This window comes from Miscanthus floridulus, chromosome 14 (genome assembly GCF_019320115.1).
Source record: "Miscanthus floridulus cultivar M001 chromosome 14, ASM1932011v1, whole genome shotgun sequence".
NCBI lineage: Eukaryota > Viridiplantae > Streptophyta > Magnoliopsida > Poales > Poaceae > Miscanthus > Miscanthus floridulus.
The window spans coordinates 90,487,386-90,494,225 of NC_089593.1; positions in this window are offsets into that span (position 1 = coordinate 90,487,386).

A 6,840-nucleotide genomic window follows, 5' to 3' on the forward strand; every position below is an offset into this window, starting at 1 on the left:
GGGCTACGGGAGGCCCACCGAGCATGGAACGCCAAGCTTGACACCACGCTGGCCGAGCTTGGGTTTCATCGGTGCGCAACCGAGCACACGCTCTACACGTGGCGACGGGGAAGGAGAAGCTCGTCGTCGGCGTGTATGTGGATGACTTAATCGTCACCGGCACGCGCACGGAGGACATCAATAGCTTCAAGCGTGAGATGGCAGCTCATTTTTGAATGAGCGATCTCGGCGCACTCTCCTACTACCTTGGTATCGAGGTGAGACAGGGGAAGGAGGAACTCACGCTCGGTCAGAGCGCGTATGCCTCTAAGCTGTTGGAGCGGAGCGGCATGGCTGAGTGCAAGCCATGCGTGACTCCAATGGAGGAGCGGCTGAAGCTGACGAAGGCCAGCACCGTGGCGAAGGGGGATGCAATACTCTACCGGAGCATCATTGGCGGTCTGCGCTACCTAGTCCACACGAGGCTGGACATTGCGTTTGCCGTGGGCTACGTCAGTCGCTTCATGGAGGATCCCAGAGAGGATCACTGGGCTATGGTAAAGCGGCTACTGCGCTACGTCAAATGGACGGTGGATCAGGGGATCATCTTTCCCAAGACCGGTGGGAGTAGGCTGCAGCTCACTGTGTTTAGCGATGCAGACATGGCAGGGGACATCGACGGACGACGGAGCACCTCTGGCGTGCTTGTCTTCCTCGGGTTGGTCCCAATTTCATGGCTGTCGCTGAAACAGAAGGTGGTGACGCTATCTACGTGTGAGGCAGAGTATGTAGCGGCAGCCACAGCGGCGTGCCAAGTTGTGTGGCTACGCCGGCTGCTGGGCGAGCTGACCGGCGTGGAAGCTCACCCACCAACACTGATGGTGGACAACTATCCCGCCATCACCCTCGCGAAAAATCCGGTTCTACACGACCGGAGTAAATACATCGACGTGAAGTTCCACTTCCTCAGGGACTGTGTCGATGGAGGGCAGATCGTCATCGAGTTCGTCGAAACTGGTCGAGATCTCGCAGACGTCTCACCAAGCCGCTCGGACGTCTTCGACTCACGGAGCTAAATGGGATGATCGGCATGGAGGGGGTACAAGGGTTAGCAGTAGGATTAGGGAAAGATTGTTAGATAATCTACTGCTATCTTGTGTGAACACAGTAAGAGAAGGCGGCGCCGAAAGCCCCCCTGCTGTGATACTGTAGCCGCTGTAGGTGCAGGCGCCGTACGGCTCACCTGCAGCATTGTAGGCATATGCAGAGGCCGGCGCAGAGTCAGCCCTGTATGTTATGTAGTCACTGTTATAGCAGGGCAGCTGTACTGGGACTAGATGGATATAGTTGTAAAAACAGACTACCACGGCAACTCAGTAAAGAGAGTTCAGATTTACCATCTCCCAGACAAGGCTTTGGCCAACGCTGGTGTCTTGTACTGTGTGTGCATGCTCTGTTCTCCCTTCTTCTTCAAGCTCTAGCCATAGCGCGTGGGGACGGACAACGCTTGTTCATGGTCGGCACGGCTAGTGGGTGCTCGGCAATACTAGCGGGTGCTCAGTAAGACTGGTGAGTGGTTCACTCACCTAAGCCGGTGATCCTGTGGGCAAGATCACCTGCTCCTTGTTCAAAGACCCCCGACTACTGAGATCAACGCCATCTTTGAATCCTTCTTAGCCCGCGGCAATGGCAGATGAGGAATGTGATAAAACTCCTGGCCATGAACTGTGTACCCCACTGCCTGAGAGCGATGGGCCTTGGCAACTTGAGTACTGGCCCTATGTTGTTTACATGATCATGAGAGTCACAAATGACACACAGTAAACATCCGCTGTATAGCCAGCAGCCAAGTGACCTTTATTCGTGCACGTAGAACATCTAATACCCCGGTCGCATAGCATCTCCTTCCTCCTGTCCCACTCCATTAGCATCCCCCGTCATCACATCTACCACCACTCATTCAAGCTCCTTAGGGGCCCCAGCCAAAGTCTCTCCAGAAAACGCACCAGTGTGCCCACCTCGCGAACCGGATCCTAGCACCGCCGGCTCCAATGTCGCTGGCCCTCCATGGTGCCCTCCACGGCTAGATGGCAAATGTGACCCATGCCACCCAGTCACCGACCTCCAGAGAAACTGTGACCACCATGACTGCCCCTGCCTCTACTAAGCCGCCAAAACCTCCTACCCCAGAGCCAAAGTACCTTCCATGGAAACCACCATCTCGCCTAAACTCCAGACTATCCGCTTGCCCAAATGCCCACCATAGTTCCTCTGCAACCCCTGGCTAGGACCCTAGAACAGAAGGATGGAGCCTGGGCACGGTGCACCACGCCCACGAGCCATCTTTTTGCTTGAACTCAGACAAAAGGACTCCTCTCCTCTCGCCACCACCTCTGCAGACGATCCGTAGCGACGGGGAGGTGAATCGCGATAGGCGATTAGAGTGGGCGCTCGACATTAAACATGTGCCTTAACAAGGCGCGTCCGACCTGCACTTGACCTGTGACTGTGAGACTTCTCTGGTGTCGTCGCTACATCCTGCCGAGTAGCACGGCTCCTCTACGAAATGGCTTGGGCCGCCCCCGTCCAGAAGGCAGCGATGTCCACCGCCCCCTGCCCAGCTCAGTCCGATGGAACCCAGGGCAAACATATTACGGCTCCGAGGCGGAGCTCCCCTGCACGACGTTCGCGGTTGCGGGGGCAGAGCTCGCCCGCGCGATGCCCATAGTGGCCAGGGCAGAGTTTGCTTTCGGTGGCCGGGCCTGTGGGTCGGAGCTCGCCTGCCGGCTCCACTCACCATGCTCCGTTTTGATCCTAAGATGGTGCACTTTCAGAAGTGGGGCATTTTCAGAAGTGCCTCTATAAATTTCTCTATTAATTAAGGAAGTCACCTCTACGAATGAACTTTCTGAGACGGGCTCTGGCCTTGTCTCCTCCTTGCAAATTGGATCGGCAGAGCTTAGGATGGCCTGCCTGTGTTAACATTTTGGGCCTCCGTTAACCCTTTGGGTTGTCCCAACATCAATTTTGTATTAGTAATATCGTAACATATCTAAATTTAACGATTATAATTGGTCGTGTTTCACATACTTTGGTAACATTATGCGCTCAAAGTATTAGTATAAGCGAATAACAGAGAGTGTTTGTTTTTATTTTCGAGAACGTGCTTAGCACGTGTTTCATTAAGGAGAAGGTTTTGGAAATTACAAAGCGACTAGGACCGAATGGCGAGTTGCCACAGTACTAGACGCGAGCCAGCATTACACAAGAGGATTATACAGCAAACAATCTTGCGACAAAGAGGCTATGGAGTCCTTAGTCTGCTGGCGCCATGAAGATCGACATGGCCTGAAAACCGGCTCCCATCCAGGCATTCGCTTCATCGATGATCCGCCTGAGCAGCGACTTTTGTTTCTTGTAAGCACACTACTGATGAGATACGTTCTTGGGCGACTAAGTTTCTGACGACGCTACGCCGCTCGCGGTTATTGAGGCCACGGGCGTTCCAGATGAGGATGTTGTTGTTACTCATTGGAGAGTAGTTGTGCGACAGCGTGGAGCCGATCAGTGCTGCTGCACCGCTGCGCGTCCCCTCCGTGCCCCCGCCGGCGGAAAGAGCTCACGCATGGCAGCCCTTTTGGACGACGACAGCGGCTCCGCGAAGGTTTCATGGAACCTCGACGCGATAGTTGCATCTGGTGTAGCCGGCGCTGATCTGGGCACGTTGTATATGCATATATGTAATTCAGTGTCGGGGTGCTTTTTTTCAAAAAATGGTAGCCTAGCCTATGTATTAGGAGAACGAAGTGCTATAGGATAGGTAGTTGGGAGGTAGCGATTCAAGTGAATTAATGCTTAGGTACATGCCTCCACCAGCAAGCTAGAGCATCTTCAAGTGTGTTTCTTAAACTTGTTTTTTAAATCATTATTCGGGGAATCATTTGAATAAAATCATTCTCTAATCTTTTCACTCTCTAATACTCCCTCCGTCCGTGAATACAGGGCGTAACTGCTTTTTTTTCAAGTCCGGGAATACAGGGCGGCGGCGGCTCGGCGGCAGTTCACACGCGCATGCAGCATTTAACTTGCGTCACCCTTCTCCTCGGCTCCCACGCTGCATGCAGCTGGCCGTTACACTCACAGCGCATGTATGTTCTCTCGAGCGAGACTAGTAGTACTACTCCTATACGAAGGCAAGCACTATAAGTTCTCTGGATGCATCCTCTTTTCTCTAGTGGCCATCTTCTCGCTGCATGAGTAAGCAGCATCTTCTTCTGTGAGACTAGTGCAGAATCTAACATTTTTGTGCAGCGATGAAGATGGCAGAGGTGACTGCGGCTGCGGAGGCTGCTGCGGCGCAGGCAAGGCAGCAGTTCGCCATTGCTTGGCGCATGCGTCGGAGGGCACAGAAGGAGCTCGGCCGTGCTCGAGTGCTCCGTGTCTGCGCCATCCGCATGCGACGGCAAGCACAGGCCGAGCTTGGCCGCGCGCGAGTGCTCCGTCTCCGTCAGCAAGTGGAGCTCCGCCATGCGGGAGCTCTGTCCAACACTGGTGGAGCTCATCCGCTCATAATAATGGACGAAAGTGAAGCGGCCGGTGACGATCACGGCACCGACTCCGACAGCATTCGGTACGTTCCAGACTCGCTGCTCGGGGACACCTGTGTTCCAGATTCATTCGAGGACACCGAAGAAGAAGCTAGTATTGCTGCACACGTTGCTGCCGAAGCAGAAAAGGATGAGAAAGCCCTTGCGATTGTCCGTCCAATGATGTTTAAAATCATCTTCCCTAATTTTCCTGAACTACACAAGTGATGCGAAACGAGCGATGGTGTACTCTTGTTTTTTTAATCTAATCGGTTACATGCAGTAGGAGTACATTTTTGTGAAACACTAAGCTATACAGCGATGAAATTCACTGCATCTTGATAAATTTCCTTATCTACTCGAAGCCTTATTGGAAGTTGCTGAATTCTTTCTAATGTTCCCTTCTTCATATGAGGGATAGCATAATGTTGCCCTCCTTTTGCACGCCACCACCTGCGATGCCACCGAAATATTACACTTGGAAAGACGCACATGAAAACATAATCGAAACATAGAAATGGAAACCATGAGTACCTTCGTTGCCGAGGTCCCAAAGGAAATCATAGTCCAAATCTAGTACGCCTCCTTCAAATTCCTCAATTTCATTTCAATCAATAGGCTGATTCAAATCTAGACCGGGCATTATGAGTAGAGTGAAGATTAGAGTAAGATGTGTGGTGTCCACTGTGAATAAGCATTCCCCTATTTATAGGAGGAACATACCGGAGGCACAGGCCATGGCGCCACATGCAAATCAATTTCCATTAGCGCCAATGAAAATTTGGTACGCGCAAGGGACTAAACAGGCACGCGCCAAGGAAGGAAATTTCCGTTACATGCGAGAGAAATTAGCGCGCGCCGTGCTGCAGTTTCATTGCCGTGCCAACGGGAAAGAAAATCCATCTGCATGCATGCAGCGCAGGGCAAGGGAATAGTCTGAGCCGTTGCTTTGGCGCGCGGAAGAGTGAATGGGCTTGCCGTTGATGCATGCACGCATGCGCGACAGCTAATTAATTAGACGCGGAGCCGAAGCATTCTCCTTGGAAGCCATAGCATTAAACTCGTTTATTGGTCTTGGTGAAAATGGAATGGCGCCCTGTATTCACGGACGGAGGGAGTAGCTACTTTAAAGACCAACTCCACTCTTTATTATCGGCTCCTGAGAATTCTAAAATAGACGACGAAAATAATTGAAAACATAATTAAAGAAGCTATTGGTTTTTTTTAAAAAAAGATTACCATTATATGAATACATAAGGATACAAAGAGTTTTCTGGAGTTGTCAGCTCTTGGGGGTCATTCGTTCGCTGAGGATCGATGAGATAGCTAGGGCCGTGACATGTCACTAGTTAAAGAGCAGCTTTATATGTACTCCTCGTATACTACTCACAGCAAGTAGCATAGCACGCTGATAATTGGCGTACGGTCCCTAATAATTGGCGTACGGCGGACAGGTCTGACGCCAGTGCTCGATCGCAGCCGACGTCGAGGGACCGACTGCCACTGGGGCCACACGTGCCTGCCACGCGGACACGTAGGGCCACACGCATGAAAGCTGACGTGCCACTTACTTGTCCTTGCTGGTAGAGCTAGGTACATTGTCGATCATTAGGCACTCCACTGCTGGCCAGTACGTACGTGCACGTGTACGGCAAGGACACGCACTTACAAATGTACAAGCGCGTACGTAAGGGTACTGTCACACACTCACCGTACCTGGAGCATATATTATATATATAGTTAGTTAAGCTGTTGCGATCGACTTGCATGCTGTAAGGACGAGCTGATCATGAAAGCGATCCAACACACGGATGTGTTAGTACGTAGCAGCAGTGTCCTGTCCTATATGTGATTGTCGGCCAGGGGCGGCTCGCAGCGCAAGTGTCCGATCATCATGGCCACAGCAATGGCAGTAGCTAGTTGTCTGCGAGCTGATGAGCGCGCGGTAGCGTGGCTCGTTAGGTACTTATTGCTCCGGTTAAAAAAAAATCGTTTTTGTTATAAATCTGGATGGAAGTTGTTTGTTTAGATTCATAGCAAAAATGACATTTTTCATGTAAAGGGAATAAGTAAGCATCGGTTTGGATTGCACATGTTGTACTGTATTGGAGTGGGTTGGTCCTAGATTGCTAACAGTTTGGTTTGAAGACTATCAAAACTAGTTCCGACTTCCAACTCACTAGGGAATATCCGCACTAGATGCAGGTCGGTTCGATACCACCAAAACGGCTAGATTAGTTCAACCCAGATGGAGAGCATCTGTGTGCGGCCAGCC